General features: G+C 38.2%; 1 protein-coding gene and 1 pseudogene across 12 annotated transcripts in view; one reads left to right on the plus strand and one right to left on the minus strand.

Annotated features, from left to right (window-relative positions):
• The window catches only part of magi2b (membrane associated guanylate kinase, WW and PDZ domain containing 2b), a 738,212-nt gene that overhangs the window by 353,171 nt on the left and 366,296 nt on the right, over positions 1 to 18,745 (plus strand). The gene's annotated exons all lie outside the window — the stretch shown is intronic.
• LOC144015454 (general transcription factor II-I repeat domain-containing protein 2A pseudogene) lies at positions 7,637 to 10,338 on the minus strand (annotated as a pseudogene).

Consider the following 18,745-nt stretch of genomic DNA (forward strand, 5'->3'; position numbering starts at 1 on the left):
CTCCAAAAAATCCCAAACTTGACATGTATGTTTATCGTCAAGGCCTGAAGTTATCTCTATGACAACATTCAGTTATATATGCAGCGCCACCTAGCCCTTGAGGCATGAAAAAAAAATACCCCACATACGGTATTTTGTACAAAAAATGTAAACTCATTCTAAGTGTGATAACGAAGTCATTTATGAATATTCTTTTAGTTTCCACCACTCAAAATGTTCACTGGCATCAGACTTATCCAAACATATATATATTTTTATTTATTTTTGATAGCCACTATGGACATTAAAAGCAATATCGTGAATGAAGGATATGCTTAATAACTCCACGGTACATGCTCCAAAAAAAATCCCACACTTGACATGTATGCTTATAATCAAGGCCTGAAGGTATCTGTATGACAACATTCAGTTATAAATACAGCGCCACCTAGCCCTTGAGGCTTATATAAAAATTAAAAAAAAATACCCCACATACGGTATTTTGTACAAAAAATGTACACTCATTCTAAGTGTGATAACTAAGTCATTTATGAATATTCTTTTAGTTTCCACCACTCAAATTGTTCACTGGCTTCACACCGATCCAAACGTATGTACGTTTCCATTTTGTTTTATTCATTTTTGATTGCCCCTTTGGACAATAAAAGTAACATTGTGCAATGAGTACAACGAGCGATGATGTGTATATACACTTTTACAAAAAAATACCAATCAGGGCAACTCATTGCCTAAAAATAAAAAAGGACGCTGATTTTTGCAGGTCTTAACAATCACCAAAACCCGTTGAGCTTGACACACACACTGGCAAAAAAATATTCTACATGTAAACGTTTATTATGCCATTTTCAAAGAAATTTTGCTTCCAATATGCCAGTACCCCAATGTGCCAGTACCCCAACGTGCAAGTACCCCAACGTGCAAGGACCCCAACGTGGCCCGGGCTGCGAGGGCCCTTTATAGCTGCTCGCAGCTCTAGTTCTTCTTCTTCTTCATCTTCTTCTTCTTCTTCTTTATTCTCCGCAAACGATCGCGATTTTGGGTACCTAAACATTCACGAAAACTCACCGAACTTTGCACACTCCTCAGGCCCGGCGAAAAATTTGATATTATTAAGTCGTCATAACAATGCGACTCGATAGCGCCCCCTAGCGTAGAAAAATAAAAACCAAGCCCGGCACGTTTGAGCTAGAGCAACAAAAATTGGCAGGCACGTGTAGCACCCCGAGACGCACAAAAAAAGTCTATTGGGACCATGTAGCTAAAATGTACAGGAAGTGAGCTATGAATTTTTTTATGTCCAATTTTGGCCTATTTTGGCACATTCACTGTGGTCATGCTTTTTCCCCCTTTGCAAACATTTTTCATCCAATTGACTTCAAACTTGGCATTTATCATCTCAAGACCTGAGAGAACAACTGGGCAAAACATCTTGCCTTTTTAAAATACTATATGACGGGGGCGGGGCATCAAATATTGCCTTTAAAATTTCATTTGTCCAGAAAGAGCAAATGCTTAATAACTCCCATGTTCAAGCTCCAAAAAATCTCAAACTTCTCAGACAACGTAATAGTCACGGCCTGAAAACATCTATATGATAAAATTCAGTTATACATATAGCGCCACCTAGTGGTTACAATAAATGTCATACTTTACGTTTTTAGCTACTGTGCTGAGCTTGTTGAAGGGATCCATTTGAAAATTGGTCAGAAAAGCCTTAAGATGTTGATCATGCCCCACACCGAATATTGTAACTTTTCGCCAAAGGGCGTGGCCGCTACGGTGACGCAAAGTCTGAAGATTTTTTGTGAAAATAAAAGCTGCATTAACTTGACCGAGATGATCCTATCTTCTCAAAATTTCACACATTTGATGAGAGTCCAGCCCTAAAGACATCTATGAACTTATATTTCATCTTACTGATAGCGCCACCTAGTGGCAATTTTTTTTCTTACGAATTTTCTTCTACGTTTTTCCCCAAACACGTTAACTGGACCTACCTCATATTTGCTCAGATGAGGGTTTCGGCCTTCATGATGTCACAACACGAAGTTTGTGAGTTTTCGCGAATTGCTGTGGGTGTGGCTAAGCGCTGTTCGCCAAGAAAACAACGCCAGTTTTGAGGGTCTAAACATGCACAGAAACTCATGAAACTTGGCACACACATCTGGCCTGGTAAAATGAGCAATATTTTATTGTTGATTGTGCTATTTTTACAAAAATGACTCAATAGCGCCCCCTAGAAGTTTTTAACGAAGCAGCCCCGGTTGTACGTTTAAGCAAGAACGACGAATATTTTTAGGTGTATGAGGGAGCCCAAGACCTACAAAAAAGTCTCTTGGACCCATATGCTAAAATGAACAGGAAGTGAGCTACGAATTTTTGAATGTCCCATTTTTGACAATTTTTGCACATTCACAGGGGGCAGACTTTTGCCTACATCTCCTACACGTTTCATCTGACTGAGTTAAGACTTGACCTGGACCATGTCAAGACCTGAGCCAACGACAGGGGGGGAAATCTTGACCTTTCGAAATACTATATGATGAAGGCGGGACATCAAAATTTGTGTTTTGCACTGAAAAAGGATATGCTTAATAACTCCCCGGTACATGCTCCAAAAAATCCCAAACTTGACATGTATGTTTATCGTCAAGGCCTGAAGCTATCTCTATGACAACATTCAGTTATAGATGCAGCGCCACCTAGCCCTTGAGGCATAAAAAAAAAATACCCCACATACGGTATTTTGTACAAAAAATGTAAACTCATTCTAAGTGTGATAACTAAGTCATTTATGAATATTCTTTTAGTTTCCACCACTCAAAATGTTCACTGGCATCAGACTTATCCAAACATATATATATTTTTATTTATTTTTGATAGCCTCTGTGGACATTAAAAGCAATATCGTGAATGAAGGATATGCTTAATAACTCCACGGTACATGCTCCAAAAAAAATCCCACACTTGACATGTATGCTTATAATCAAGGCTTATAATCAAGGCCTAAGGTATCTCGATGACAACATTCAGTTATAAATACAGCGCCACCTAGCCCTTGAGGCTTATATAAAAAAAAAAAACCCACATACGGTATTTTGTACAAAAAAATGTAAACTCATTCTAAGTGTGATGACTAAGTCATTTCTAATATTCTTTTAGTTTCCACCACTCAAATTGTTCACTGGCTTCACACCGATCCAAACGTATGTACGTTTCCATTTTGTTTTATTCATTTTTGATTGCCCCTTTGGACAATAAAAGTAACATTGTGCAATGAGTACAACGAGCGATGATGTATATATACACTTTTCCAAAAAATACCAATCAGGGCAACTCATTGCCTAAAAATAAAAAAGGACGCTGATTTTTGCAGGTCTTAACAATCACCAAAACCCGTTGAGCTTGACACACACTGGCAAAAAAAATATTCTACATGTAAACGTTTATTATGCCATTTTCAAAGAAATTTTGTTTCCAATATGCCAGTACCCCAACGTGCCAATACCCCAACGTGCCAGTACCCTAACGTGCAAGTACCCCAACGTACAAGGACTCCAACGTGGCCCGGGCTGCGAGGGCCCTTTATAGCTGCTCGCAGCTCTAGTTTATTCTTGTTTTTAGTTATACCTTTTTATTTCCAAATAGTTCAAGAGACCCCATAAATACAAATAGTTCCAAAGTTTAATAATAAATCAGACAATGATGGCACAGCACTCGTTTTTGTTTTTTTGTTTTTTTTTGTCAATCTGGTTCGGGGCTACTTGGCTGAAAAAATATTTCACATGTGGTACATCACTGGAAAAAGGTTGATAACCACGACACAACTCAACTTCTACAATGCAATTGGAGGTGTTTTGAAAAATAGAAACAACTAGAGCTGCGAGCAGCTATAAAGGGCCCTCGCAGCCCGGGCCACGTTGGGGTACTTGCACGTTGGGGTACTTGCACGTTGGGGTACTGGCACATTGGAAGCAGAATTTCTTTGACAATGCCATGATAAACCTTTACTTTTTTTTTTGCCAGGTGTGTCAAGCTCAATGGGTTTTGGTGATTGTTAAGATCTGCAAAAATCAGCGTCTTTTTTTTTTATTTTTAGGCAATGAGTTGCCCTGATTGGTATTTTTTGCAAAAGTACATTTACACATCATCGCTCGTGCTCATTGCACAATGTTGCTTTTGTTGTCCATAGAGGTAATCAAAAAAAGGAAACTAAATAAAAAATTACATATATTTGGATCGGTCTGATGCCAGTGAACATATTTAGTGGTGGAAAGTAAAAGAATATTCATAAATGACTTAGTTATCACACTTACAATGAGTTTAACATTTTTGTAAAAATACCGTAAGTGAGGCATTTTTTTTATGACTCACGGACTAGGTGGCGCTGTATTTACAACTGAATTTTGTCATAGAGATACCTTCAGGCCTTGACTATAAATATACATTTCAAGTATGGGATTTTTTGGAGCATGTACCTGGGAATTATTAAGCATATCCTTCATTCACGACATTGCTTTTAATGTCCATAGAGGCTATCAAAAATCAATAAAACTAAATAACAAAAATATGTATGTTTGGTTAGGTCTGATGCCAGTGAACATTTTGAGTGGTGGAAAGTACAAGAATATTCATAAATGACTTAGTTATAACACTTAGAATGAGTTTACATTTTTTGTAAAAATACCGTAAGTGGGGTATTTTTTTTTTCATTCCTCAAGGGCTAGGTGGCGCTGCATATATAACTGAATGTTGTCATAGAGATAGCTTCAGGCCTTAAATATTAACATACATGTCAAGTTTGGGATTTTTTGGAGCATGTACCGGGGAGTTATTAAGCATATCCTTTTTCATTGCGAAACACAAAATTTGATGCTCCGCCCTCATCATATAGTATTCCGAAAAGTTTTTCCCACTGTCGTTGGCTCAGGTCTTGACATGGTCCAAGTCAAGTCTGAAGTCAGTCGGATGAAACGTGTAGGAGAAGTGGGCAAAACTATGCCCCCTGTAAATGTGCTAAAATCGTAAAAAATGGGACATTCAAAAATTCGTAGCTCGCTTCCTGTTCATTTTAGCACATGGGTCCAAGAGACTTTTTTTGTAGGTCTTTGGCTCCCTCATACACCTAAAAATTTCCAAAGATCTTGCTTCAACGTACAAGCGGGGCTCCTTTGTTAAAAATTTCTAGGGGGCGCTATTGAGTCATTTTTGTAAAAATAGGACAATACATGATAAAATATTGCTCATTTTGTCAGTCCAGATGTGTGTGCCAAGTTTCATGAGTTTCTGTGCATGTTTAGACCCTCAAAATTGGCGTTGTTTTCTTGGCAAACAGTGCTTAGCCACGCCCACAGCGATTCGCGAAAACTCACAAACTTTGTGTTGTAACATCATGAAGGCAGGAACCCTCATCTGAGCAAATATGAGCTAGGTCAAGTTAACGTGGTTGGAGAAAAACATTGAAGAAAAATCGTAAGAAAAAAATTGCCAATAGGTGGCAATTTTAGTAAGATGAAATATAAGTTCGTAGATGTCTTAAGGCCTGGACTCTCATCAAATGTGTGAAATTTTGAGAAGATAGGATCATCTCGGTCAAGTTAATGCAGCTTTTATTGTCACGAAAAATCTTCAGACTTTGCGGCACCGTAGCGGCCACGCCCTTTGGTGAAAAGTTACAATATTCGGTGTGGGGCATGATCAACATCTTAAGGCTTTTCTGACCAATTTTCAACTGGATCCCTTCAACGAGCTTGGCACAGTAGCTAAAAACGTAAAGTATGACATTTATTGTCGCCACCAGTGTTGCCACAGTTACCTTGAAAAAGTAACTTAGTTACTTTACTGATTACTTGGTTTTAAAAGTAACTAAATTGCGTTACTGATTACTTGATTTTAAAAGTAACTAAGTTAGATTAAAAGTTACTTTTTTAGTTACTTTCAGCAGCTGCCGATAACACCATCTCAACATAAAAATAATGCAGTAGAAACGGAGTTCCAAATACTTTATTGAAAGTGCATTTTTAACATGAAAATAAAGTTTTTTTTTATGAAAAACAAAATAGGCAGTCTCTCTTGACTTCTTGTAACGTAAATACTTTTTATAAAACAAAAAATAAAAATCTATCCAGGTTGAAAATGAAAATCCCCTAAATTCCTCTATTGTTTGTTTGTTCCGCTATTCCAGTGTGTACACATGTATCAGTTTAAATATTTATTAGTAGTTATTGACAGTTATAATTGTTTTTTGGTTTGTTTGTTTTTTCTCTTCAAAATAAGGATCAGGAAAACAAAAGGTTGATAATTTTATGTTAAATATAATTATTTAACCTTTAGACAGACACCAACACAATTAAACAGAATATTTGCACATTGTGAAGTATTTCAGAAACATAAATTTAAGACATGAAATAAACCTACCGTCCAGCCAAAAGAAATATGAAGCCACCTTATGGAACAATAAATCTATCAAACACATTTTAACCACTTAATATATGCAAAAATATTTCCAAAAGTTCATTTCCCTTTTTAATCAACAATTTTTGTATTTAACAATTTTTTTTTCTTTTGTCATCACTTTCATTTTTGGTTAATGTATGACATCTTTTTTTGTTTTTTTAATCTGAGACACGATGATGACCACAGAATCACTACTGTTTATATTTTGTTTTTTGGGCTGTCGTAATCGCGGGCACGTCTCAGTTCTCCTATCTGCTGCTCATGCTAGTTGTAGACATTGACAGGGAGCCACAAACTGAGAAATGAGATACTTGCAGTGTGCTTTTAGCTTAGCTGGTGTGTTGGCTGTGGGACATACCTGTGTGGTTTGAATCCATGCATTGGATCGTCACGGGAGTTATTCTTTTTGGCTCGCGCGCAGTACCAACGCCGGCCCGGGACATACAAGTGCACCGAGAGGACTCGATAGCCATGGGAAATACCGAGATGTACGGCACCGGCTTCTACTAACTGTCTCCATTTGTATGTTGTCACTCGTTGCGCGCGCGCGCGCGCGCCGTGTCGCGAGCACGGAAACACGGAAGTAGCTTGAATGGTGATGCTACTGAAATGTAAACAAAACAAGTAGAGCACGGCGCAGAACTCTTGCTATTGTTATGAAAACCATAAAGCCTCACTCGCAACCGATACAGTCGTTTAGCTCCCCTTGACGAACGATGGTTCGGTCGAATCGTTTTTTTGTTCCACCCCTACTGAAAATGTAACTTGTCTGACGTCACTCCCCCTGGCGAGAGGGCGGAGACGACCTCATCCCATAATGCTTCACGGACCAGTTGAGGATGGAAATAAATTATTTTTTTTAACACTTTTATGGTCCATAATGCACACTTTTTTTGTTGTGTTGTGTGCCTGTTGGCTAATAAAACTAGTTGTAAAAGTATCATCACTTTTGTTTTGAATGTGCAAACCATTCATGACCAGACCATGGCTGAATTCAGTGTGGTGATCAATGACTTCTGCCTCATCTTCCTAGTTAGCAGTAGTTGTTTGTGACTGTTACAACAGTGAGATAGTTTGCCTTCTTCATGAAAATGTGGAGTAACGCATTGATTCTCTGGACAGTAACTTTAATCAGACTACTTTGTAGAATAAAGTAACGCGTTAGACCAGGCATGTCAAACTCAGTTTGGCTCTGGGGCCGGATCCAGACTTTCTGTTCTCAGGTGGGCCGGATCAGTAAAAGAATGTCAACTCCAACTATTTAGTTTTGTTTTTCAGTACTATGCTTTATCATTCAGCCTACATTTGTAGCCCACCCTACATATTATAATCACGGATGACAAGGGATCTTTTCTAAGCACAACACATTTATTCACAAACAATGGAGAAAAAAAATGATTTTCATGTTTGGCATTGAATGTGTTAACAACTGGTTTATTTTAACAGTTGAGTGAATGCAGTTTTACACCTGAACCAACTCACCACACTAAACAAACTCAAGTGGGAGCTATGAAAAAAAATGTTTTGCCTTAATTGTCATACTGCTTTGAAATAATAATAAATAAAAATATATAATAATAAATAAAAATACAAAAGAAAAGTTTTAGCAGTGCATGGGCAATAAGATTATACTACATCAGCTCAAACTACTAGGCTGGGCCTACTGAAGCTGAGAATATACTGCACAATATTAATTGTCTTTAATATGAAACCAGATTAATCTTATTTTTAATGATCTGTATTCATGAGTGCAAACAAATGTCGTGTCATCACACTTTTTTCTCTCTCTCACTGCACTCCTGCAGTCTACTTGCTGCTGCTGGCTCCTGAAACTTGGCATCTTTTTGCCTTTACAAGTGCGTCGATATCAGGTTTCAAATCCTGAGTAGCAGCACATTTAACAATGTGATTCAAGTGTTCATTTGTTAACCTTGAGCGCTGCTTTGTTTTATTATTGTTCATCACGGAGAAAACCTGTTCACAAAGATAAGTAGTCCCAAACATGGAGAGAACGTTTGCAGCCATGGCTGTTAATTTGGGGTAACCTGGCACAAGATACTGATAAAACGTATCCAATCCCACGGACCCAAATTTATCCTTCATAGCGGAATCGCACTGCAAGTCAATAAGCTCGAGCTGAATGTCAGCTGGCACATCAGAGGGCTTCACTGTAAATGGCGAGCGAAAAAAGCCGAATTTGTTCTCAAGTTCACTGAAAACCTGAAACCTCCGCTCAAACTCTCGCAGCAAATCTGTTATGTTGTCTTTATATTTATCCAAATCGGGACGATCCGGTGCCTTCGGACGCACAGCTGTGAGACATGAGAAGTGCGTGGTGTCACCGCTGGATAGCTGCGTCTCCCACAGCGACAGTTTCATTTTGAACGCACTTATGCTGTCGTAATATTGAGTGACAACTCTATTACGGCCCTGCAATGTAGTGTTAGGTGTATTCAAGTGTTGCGTAATATCAACCATGAAGGCAAGATCCTGCACCCATTCCTTGCATTGAAGTTCCTTTACTGGGCGTTCTTCTCCATGAACTGTCCAATTTCGCCTCGAGCTCAAAGAAGCGCTTGAGTACTGCACCTCTGCTTAACCAGCGCACGTCAGTGTGGTATGGTAGGCCAGCATGAATGTCATGATCACTGAGAAATGAGTCAAACTGGCGGTGATTTAGACCGCGAGCTCTGATGAAATTGACAGTTTTCACAACCACGCTCATAACATGGTTCATTTGCAGTGTTTTGCAACATAACGCCTCCTGGTGCAAAATACAGTGAAATGCCCAAAACTCCTGTCCTCCATTTGCGGTCTGTACTTTGTCACGGAATTTTGTGGCAACGCCTGCCTTTCTCCCCACCATTGATGGCGCACCGTCGGTCGCCAGGCTCACAGCACGGGACCAGTCCGCCTCCACCTTGTCCAGCGCTCCAACGAGAGCGCTGAAAATGTCATCTGCTGTCGTGGTGTCATTCATGGGCACCAATTCAAGCAGCTCCTCGGTGATGGTCAAAGTTTCATCAACACCTCTAATGAATATGGCCAGTTGAGCAATATCTGTGACATCGGTGCTCTCATCTATTGCAATTGAAAATGCGATAAATGATTTGTTTTTCTCTTGCAATTGGCTGCTCAAGTCACTTGAGAGTTCTGTCACCCGATCTGCGACAGTGTTCCTCGTTAGACTAATATTGGCAAAGGCCAGTCTCTTTTCAGGGCACACGACTTCTGCAGCCTTCAGCATGCATGTTTTTACAAACTCCCCATCAGCAAATGGCTTGGATGCCTGCACCAGCTCGTTGGCAATAATGTAGCTGGCTCTTACAGCCCCATCAGCGATATCGCGGCTGCGCGTAAAAGCAGACTGCTGTTTCTTCAGACGAGTGACCAATTTGTTTATCTCGTCTTTTCTTATTTGTCCTTTCAAGTCGTCATACTTGTCTTTATGATGAGTCTCGTAGTGGCGCCGAATATTAAACTCTTTGAACACTGCAACTTGCTGATTACAAACCAAGCACACTGGTTTTGCATTCACTTCTGTGAATAAATAATTCTCAGTCCATTTTTCCTGGAAAACCCTGCACTCCGTGTCCACTTTTCTTTTTTTTGACAGTGCCATTTTGGGAAGGGTGTGTTGACCGATAACTTGTTTAGTAGTAGTGGTGAATGGTGAAGCAAGCTTACCGGTTAATTTCTAGTTGGACACATCACGTTGCGAATGTTTATTTCCTGGTACGAACTCGTGTCAGTGCCGCATGCTGGACGTGAGCTCTTTTACTGCCCTCTAGCGGCCGGAGCGAGCATTTGGTTTGTATTTATTTAAAAAAATCATAACTTTTGATAGAAATGAGCTATTGACTCGCTTTTTTTTTTTATATACTCAGAAATTTATGACGGGCCGGATAAAATCATCCAACGGGCCGGGTCCGGCCCGCGGGCCGTATGTTTGACATGCCTGCGTTAGACTATTAGTTACTTTAGAAAGCAACTTTTTTGAGTAACGCGTTACTAAGTAACACGTTACCGGCAACACTGGTCGCCACTAGGTGGCGCTATCTGTATAACTGAATTTCATTGTATAGATGTTTTCAGGCCACGACTATTAAGTGGCATGAAAAGTTTGAGATTTTTTGGAGCTTGTACATGGGAGTTATTAAGCATTTGCTCTTTCTGGACAAATGAAATTTTCAAGGGAATATGTGATGCCCCGGCCCTGTCATATAGTATTTCGAAAAGTCAAGATTTTTTGCCCAGTTGTTGTCTCAGGTCTTGAGATGATAAATGCCAAGTTTGAAGTCAATTGGATGAAAAATGTTGGCAAAGGGGGAAAAAGCATGACCCCAGTGAATGGGCCAAAATGGGCCAAAATTGGACATTAAAAAATTAATAGCTCACTTCCTGTACATTTTAGCTACATGGTCCCAAGTGACTTTTTGTACGCCCCGGGGTGCTAGACGTGTCTGCCAATTTTCGTTGCTCTAGCTCAAATGTGCCGGGCTTGGTTTTTATTTTTCTACGCTAGGGGGCGCTATAGAGTCGCGTTGTTATGACGACTTCAGAATATCAAATTTTTCGCCGGGCCCGAAGATTGTGCAAAGTTGGGTGAGTTTTCGTGAATGTTTAGGTACCCGTACTCGAGATCGTTTGCGGAGAATAATAATAATAATAATAACTAGAGCTGCGAGCAGCTATAAAGGGCCCTCGCAGCCCGGGCCACGTTGGGGTCCTTGCACGTTGGGGTACTTGCACGTTAGGGTACTGGCACGTTGGGGTACAGGCATATTGGAAGCAAAATTTCTTTGAAAATGGCATAATAAACGTTTACATGTAGAATATTTTTTTTGCCAGTGTCTGTCAAGCTCAACGGGTTTTGGTGATTGTTAAGACCTGCAAAAATCAGCGTCCTTATTTATTTTTAGGCAATGAGTTGCCCTGATTGGTATTTTTTGTAAAAGTGTATATATACATCATCGCTCTTTGTACTCATTGCACAATGTTACTTTTATTGTCCAAAGGGGCAATCAAAAATGAATAAAACAAAATGGAAACGTACATACGTTTGGATCGGTGTGAAGCCAGTGAACAATTTGAGTGATGGAAACTAAAAGAATATTCATAAATGACTTAGTTATAACACTTAGAATGAGTTTACATTTTTTGTACAAAATACCGTATGTGGTTTTTTTTTTTTTTTATATATATATTATGCCTCAAGGGCTAGGTGGCGCTGTATTTATAACTGAATGTTGTCATAGAAATACCTTCAGGCCTTGATTATAATCATACATGTCAAGTGTGGGATTTTTTTTGGAGCATGTACCGTGGAGTTATTATGCATATCCTTCATTCACGATATTGCTTTTAATGTCCACAGAGGCTATCAAAAATAAATAAAAATGCCAGTGAACATTTTGAGTGGTGGAAACTAAAAGAATATTCATAAATGACTTAGTTATCACACTTAGAATGAGTTTACATTTTTTGTACAAAATACCGTATGTGAGGTATTTTTTTTTTATGCCTCAAGGGCTCGGTGACGCTGCATATATAACTGAATTTTGTCATTGAGATAGCTTCAGGCCTTGACGATAAACATACATGTCAAGTTTGGGATTTTTTGGAGCATGTACCGGGGAGTTATGAAGCATATCCTTTTTCAGTGCGAAACACAAATTTTGATGCCCCGCCTTGATCATATAGTATTTCGAAAAGTCAAGATTTTTCCCCCTGTCGTTGGCTCAGGTCTTGACATGGTCCAGGTCAAGTCTTAACTCAGTCAGATGAAACGTGTAGGAGAAGTGGGCAAAAGTCTGCCCCCTGTGAATGTGCAAAAATCGTCAAAAATGGGACATTCAAAAATTCGTAGCTCACTTCCTGTTCATTTTAGCATATGGGTGGGAAAAAGCATGACCCCAGTGAATGTGCCAAAATCGGCCAAAATTGGACATTAAAAAATTAATAGCTCACTTCCTGTACATTTTAGCTACATGGTCCCAATAGACTTTTTTGTGCATCTCGGGGTGCTACACGTGCCTGCCAATTTTCGTTGCTCTAGCTCAAACGTGCCGGGCTTGGTTTTTATTTTTCTACGCTAGGGGGCGCTATAGAGTTGCGTTGTTATGACGACTTCATAATATCAAATTTTTCGCCGGGCCTGAGGAGTGTGCAAAGTTCGGTGAGTTTTCGTGAATGTTTAGGTACCCAAAATCGGGATCATTTGCGGAGAATAAAGAAGAAGAAGAAGAAGAAGAAGAAGAAGAAGAAGAATTTTTACAAAAACAATAGGGACCTCGCAGCGGTCGCTGCTCGGGCCCTAATAATAATAATTCGAACGAAAAACAATAGGGACCTCGCAGCGGTAGCTGCTCGGGCCCTAACTAGAGCTGCGAGCAGCTATAAAGGGCCCTCGCAGCCCGGGCCACGTTGGGGTATGTCAACTTCCGCTTATCCGCAGGACTTAAATCGGGAAATATGTCCTGATCGACTCTCCAATTAAAGGGTTAGAAATTCCCCTTTTTCCTCACCAGCTCTAAGGCGTCAGCGTGAGGAGACGGGAATTAGATAAGCCGATATATCAAAGTGGATTCACCTAGGTTTGTTCACTGTCTTCTTATCATGAGGCCAATCCGTTTCCATCCACCTATCAATCCTGAGTGAGTAACCACACACACAGAGCCCAGGAAGGATAATCTGAACACCTCACTTAAATTGGCAGCTCCACTTTTCTAAGTTGTTTGCATTTGTTATTGACCTAGTAATTTAATAATCCTTGTTAGGATCATACGGATTTGTTACTTATCAAGCAGGAGTATTTGACTTATTAATACAGATGGAAGCATTGGTTAGAGGTTATTCAAATACATTTACCTTCTTCCAAAAGTCTGTTGCTGTTGTCCTCCTCGAAGAGGGAAAAAATAATATTAATGCGGACTTATAAAATGTCCAAAAAAAATACAATAAAATCAAAGACAAATAATAAGGACTTATAAAACGTCCAAATATAAAAATAAAATTAAAAACAAATAATAAGGACTTATAAAACGTCCAAAATAAAAATAAAATCAAAGACAAATAATAAGGACTTATAAAACGTCCAAAAATAAAAATAAAATCAAAAACAAATAATAAGGACTTATAAAACGTCCAAAATAAAAATAAAATCAAAGACAAATAATAAGGACTTATAAAACGTCCAAAAATAAAATAAAATCAAAACAAATAATAAGGACTTATAAAATGTCCAAATATAAAAATAAAATCAAAAACAAATAATAAGGACTTATAAAACGTCCAAAATAAAAATAAAATCAAAGACAAATAATAAGGTCTTATAAAACGACCTCGGACTTATATAACGTCCAAAAAATAAAAATAATAAAAGTTAAAACAAACCAAACAAACTAATTAAATCACAATTAGTTTTTAAATCATTTTATTTGGACTTATAGAACGTCCAAAAAGAAAAGAATAAAAATAAAATCAAATAAAATAGAGACAAGACAATAAAATGATTAATACGAACATTGTCTTTTAAACAATTTTATTGACAATAATAAGACAACCGATATGAGTCAAAAAAATCACAACATTGTCTTTTAAACAATTTTATTGACAATAATAAGACAACCAATGTTAATCATAACAATCACCTTTAATGATAAAACCTTAAATCAATAAAAATAAAATAAAATAAAATAAAATAAAAACAGGAGATTAAAAATAATATAACCTTTTACAATAAGCTTTATAAGATTGATCATTTCTCGGAAAAGCTTAAGACCTGATTGACAATAAGATGTTTTTGGCTAAAAATAATTTGAAGATATGAGAGTGTATTAAATGGCCCCTACCCTAACACGCGATTAGTCATTCATATCTTCCTATTATACATCATTATTGCTAAAAGAGTTGTACATTACCAATCATTGAAGATAATTCCATTCACGGCTAGTCCAAGTCCTTCAGAAAAAAATCATAAGTCCTCAAACAGGCATAAATCCATCTTCAGCAATACTCTCCATCCAGACCAGATCGCAGGGTGGAAAAAAAAGGGCGTCGATCCCAGCTGGTGACGACTTTTTATCACCTTGGGTCTCGTCACTGACTTCTTGAATGTCCTTCCGCCTCCAAAAATATCAAAGCGCACTTGTTGGGACTCATTCTCAGTAATTTTCCACAGACGAGCCATGAAGATGAGTCATAAATTCTTTACAACTGAGTCATAATCATATGTCAAAGGTCTTCAGCTCTATTCGACAATAATAAACGTTAGAATCAATAAAATCATATATATATTAATTAAGCAAGCATGAATAACATATATATACATGACATGTTAAATCCCAAATTCTCTCAGGGCCCTAACAGGTTGATTCTAAATTCTGTTACACATCTTGTATGTCATGTTGAGAGAACAGTACATACAGTTAATCTTTTCAATGCAGTTACAGCAATATTATCAGCGATAAAAGACAGTATCGATTATAAATAAAGGAAAAGGAAAAAAAAAAGAAAAGAAAAACAAAACTTCATAGTTGGGTTTCAATGTGCTACAAACATTGATCCAAAAATCAGGTTAACAATTGTCGAATATAGATTGTGTTGTGTATTATTACTTAATTCAGGATATCATTTATTTACACTAATTTATATCTGGCCTTATAAGGAATGTGTGTCCGGGCAATGCTGAGTGGGCGGCTTAGTTGTACAGGTTTGGCGGCATCTGGTGGTTACCTTGAGGAACTACACCCAGAGGCCAAAGAATATTTATCAATACTTATAGACACCTATTGGTCTCTAACTAAGAATTGAGTCTAGCCCATTAATTTGTTATCTCATTTTACATGATATGGCGTTTCATCTGACTCTACTCAATCTACTCAACTCAACAGGTACTTGCACGTTGGGGTACTTGCACATTGGGGTACTGGCACATTGGAAGCAGAATTTCTTTGAAAATGGCATGATAAACCATTACATGTGGATTTTTATTTTTTTTGCCAGGTGTGATGAGTGTGTCAAGCCCAATGGGTTTTGGTGATTGTTAAGATCTGCAAAAATCAACGTCTTTTTTTTTTTATTTTTAGGCAATGAGTTGTCCTGATTGGTATTTTTCGTAAAAGTATATATACACTCATCATCGCTTGTACTCATTGCACAATGTTGCTTTTATTGTCCATAGAGGCAATAAAAAAAAAAAAAAAAATGAAACTAAATAAAAAAAGTACATATGTTTGGATCGGTCTGATGCCAGTGAACATATTGAGTGGTGGAAAGTAAAAGAATATTCATAAATGACTTAGTTATCACTAGGGGTGGGAATCTCTGACATGAGGCCGATTCGATATGTATCTCGATACACAAGTTGCGATTCGATTGAAAAACGATTATCTTTCAGAACAGAACGGTTCGATACGGTTCGATTAAGTTTGGGAACGATACAATTTTCGATTCGATACGATTAATTTCAATATTCAAAACTTATAGTGACATTTGTTGCTTGTAAACATTAATCTTAAAACACCACAAATTTTTACAGGATCTACAAATGTGTAAAAAAAAGAAGAACAACAATGTCTTCTATATTTTTATATATTGAATCAATTATTTAAATGGACCGGAACAAAGGGCTGGGCGATATGACTGAAAAATGTATCAGTTTAAATATTTATTAGTTGTTATTGACAGTTCTAATTGTTTTTCTTTTTTTTTTTTTTATTCAAAATCAGGATCAGGAAAACAAAAGGGTGGTAATTCAATTTGAAATATAAATATTTAACCTTTAAAGACACACCAACACAATTAAACAGAATATGTCCACATTGTGAAGTATTTCAGAAACATAAATTTAAGACATGAAATAAACCTACCGTCCAGCCAAAGAAATATGAAGCCACCTTATGGAACAATAAATCTATCAAACACATTTTAACAACTTAATATATCCCAAAATATTTCCAAAAGTGCCCTTCCCTTTTTTATCATCATTTTTGGTTAATGTATGACATCTTTTTTGTTTTTTTAATCTGAGACACGATGATGACCACGGAATCACTACTGTTTATATTTAGTTTTTTGGGCTGTCGTTCATTTTGAGTTTGATGACGTAATTGCGGGCACGTCTCACTTCCCTGCTGCTCATGCTCGTTGTGTACATTGACAGGGAGCCACAAACGGAGAAATGAGATACTTGCAGTGTGCTTTTAGCTGAGCTGGTGTGTTGGCTGTGGGACATACCTGTGTCGTTTGTATCCATGCATTGGATCGTCACGGGAGTTATTCTTTTTGGCTCGCGCGCAGTACCAACGCCGGCCCGGGACATACAAGTACACCGAGAGGCTCGATAGCCATGGGAAATACCGAGATGTACGGCACCGGCTTCTGCTAACTGTCTCAACTCTTGCATGTTGTCACTCGTTGTGCGCGTGTCGCGAGCACGGCGTTGACGGTAGGCGGGCCCCCTCCCCCCAAAAAAAGGTGCGTAACGTCTTTGCATTATGTTTACAACATCCGGGGAATGAAGCGTCTCTGAGCGCTACTTTGCTAGCTCTCTGTAAACACGGAAGTAGCTTGAATTGTGATGCTACTGAAATGTAAACAAAACAAGTAGAGCACGGCGCAGAACTCTTGCTATTGTTATGAAAACCATAAAGCCTCACTCGCAACCGATTCACAGCAACGCGATATCCGGTTCACAGCTTTACAAGCAATGTATCTAAGGATTCCCGGCGGATTTTGTATCGGTTGACAAGTCTGCTACCGATACGGCCGTTTAGCTTCCCTTGACGACCGATGGTTCGGTCGAATCGGATTTTTGTCCCAGCCCTAGTTATCACACTTACAATGAGTTTACAATTTTTGTAAAAATACCGTAAGTGAGGCATTTTTTTTTTATGCCTCAAGGACTAGGTGGCGCTGCATATATAACTGAATTTTGTCATAGAGATACCTTCAGGCCTTGACTATAAATATACATTTCAAGTATGGGATTTTTTGGAGCATGTACCTGGGAGTTATTAAGCATATCCTTCATTCACGATACTGCTTTTAATGTCCATAGAGGCTATCAAAAATACATAAAACTAAATAAAAAATACGTATGTTTGGATAGGTCTGATGCCAGTGAACATTTTGAGTGGTGGAAAGTAAAAGAATATTCATAAATGACTTAGTTATCACACTGAGAATGAGTTTACAATTTTTGTAAAAATACCGTAAGTGGGGTATTTTTTTTCATGCCTCAAGGGCTAGGTGGCGCTGCATATATAACTGAATGTTGTCATAGAGATATCTTCAGGCCTTGACGATAAACATACATGTCAAGTTTGGGATTTTTTGGAGCATGTATCAGGGAGTTATTAAGCATATCCTTTTTCAGTGTGAAACACAAATTTTGATGCCCCGCCCTCATTATATAGTATTTCCAAAAGTCAAGATTTTTCCGTCTGTTGCTGGCTCAGGTCTTGGTCTTGGCATGGTCCAGGTCTTGCTTAAAAGTACAACCGGGGCTGCTTCGTAAAAAATTTCTAGGAGGCGCTATTGAGTCATTTTTGTAAAAATAGCACAATCAACAATAAAATATTGCTCATTTTTACCAGGCCAGATGTGTGTGCCAAGTTTCATGAGTTTCTGTGCATGTTTGGACCCTTAAAACTGGCGTTGTTTTCTTGGCGAACAGTGCTTAGCCACGCCCACAGTGATTTGCGAAAACTCACAAACTTCGTGTTATGACATCATGAAGGCGGAAACCCTCATCTGAGCAAATATGAGGTAGGTCCAGTTAACGTGTTTGGAGAAAAACGTAGAAGAAAAATCGTAAGAAAAAAAAATGCCACTAGGTGGCGCTGTCAGTAAGATGAAATATAAGTTCATAGATGTCTTAAGGGCTGGACTCTCATCAAATGTGTGAAATTTTGAGAAGATAGGATCATCTCGGTCAAGTTAATGCAGCTTTTATTGTCATGAAAAATCTTCAGACTTTGTGGCACCGTAGCGACCACGCCCTTTGGCGAAAAGTTACAATATTCGGTGTGGGGCATGATCAAGATCTTTAGGCTTTTCTGACCAATTTTCAACTGGATCCCTTCAACGAGCTCGTGACAGTAGCTGAAAACGTAAAGTATGACATTTATTGTTACCACTAGGTGGCGCTATATGTAGAACCGAATTTTATCATATAGATGTTTTCAGGCCTTGACTATTAAGTTGTATGAGAAGTTTGAGATTTTTTGGAGCTTGAACATGGGAGTTATTAAGCATTTGCTCTTTCTGGACAAATGAAATTTTA

This window comes from Festucalex cinctus, chromosome 3, assembly GCF_051991245.1.
Source record: "Festucalex cinctus isolate MCC-2025b chromosome 3, RoL_Fcin_1.0, whole genome shotgun sequence".
In the NCBI taxonomy this organism is placed as follows: domain Eukaryota; kingdom Metazoa; phylum Chordata; class Actinopteri; order Syngnathiformes; family Syngnathidae; genus Festucalex; species Festucalex cinctus.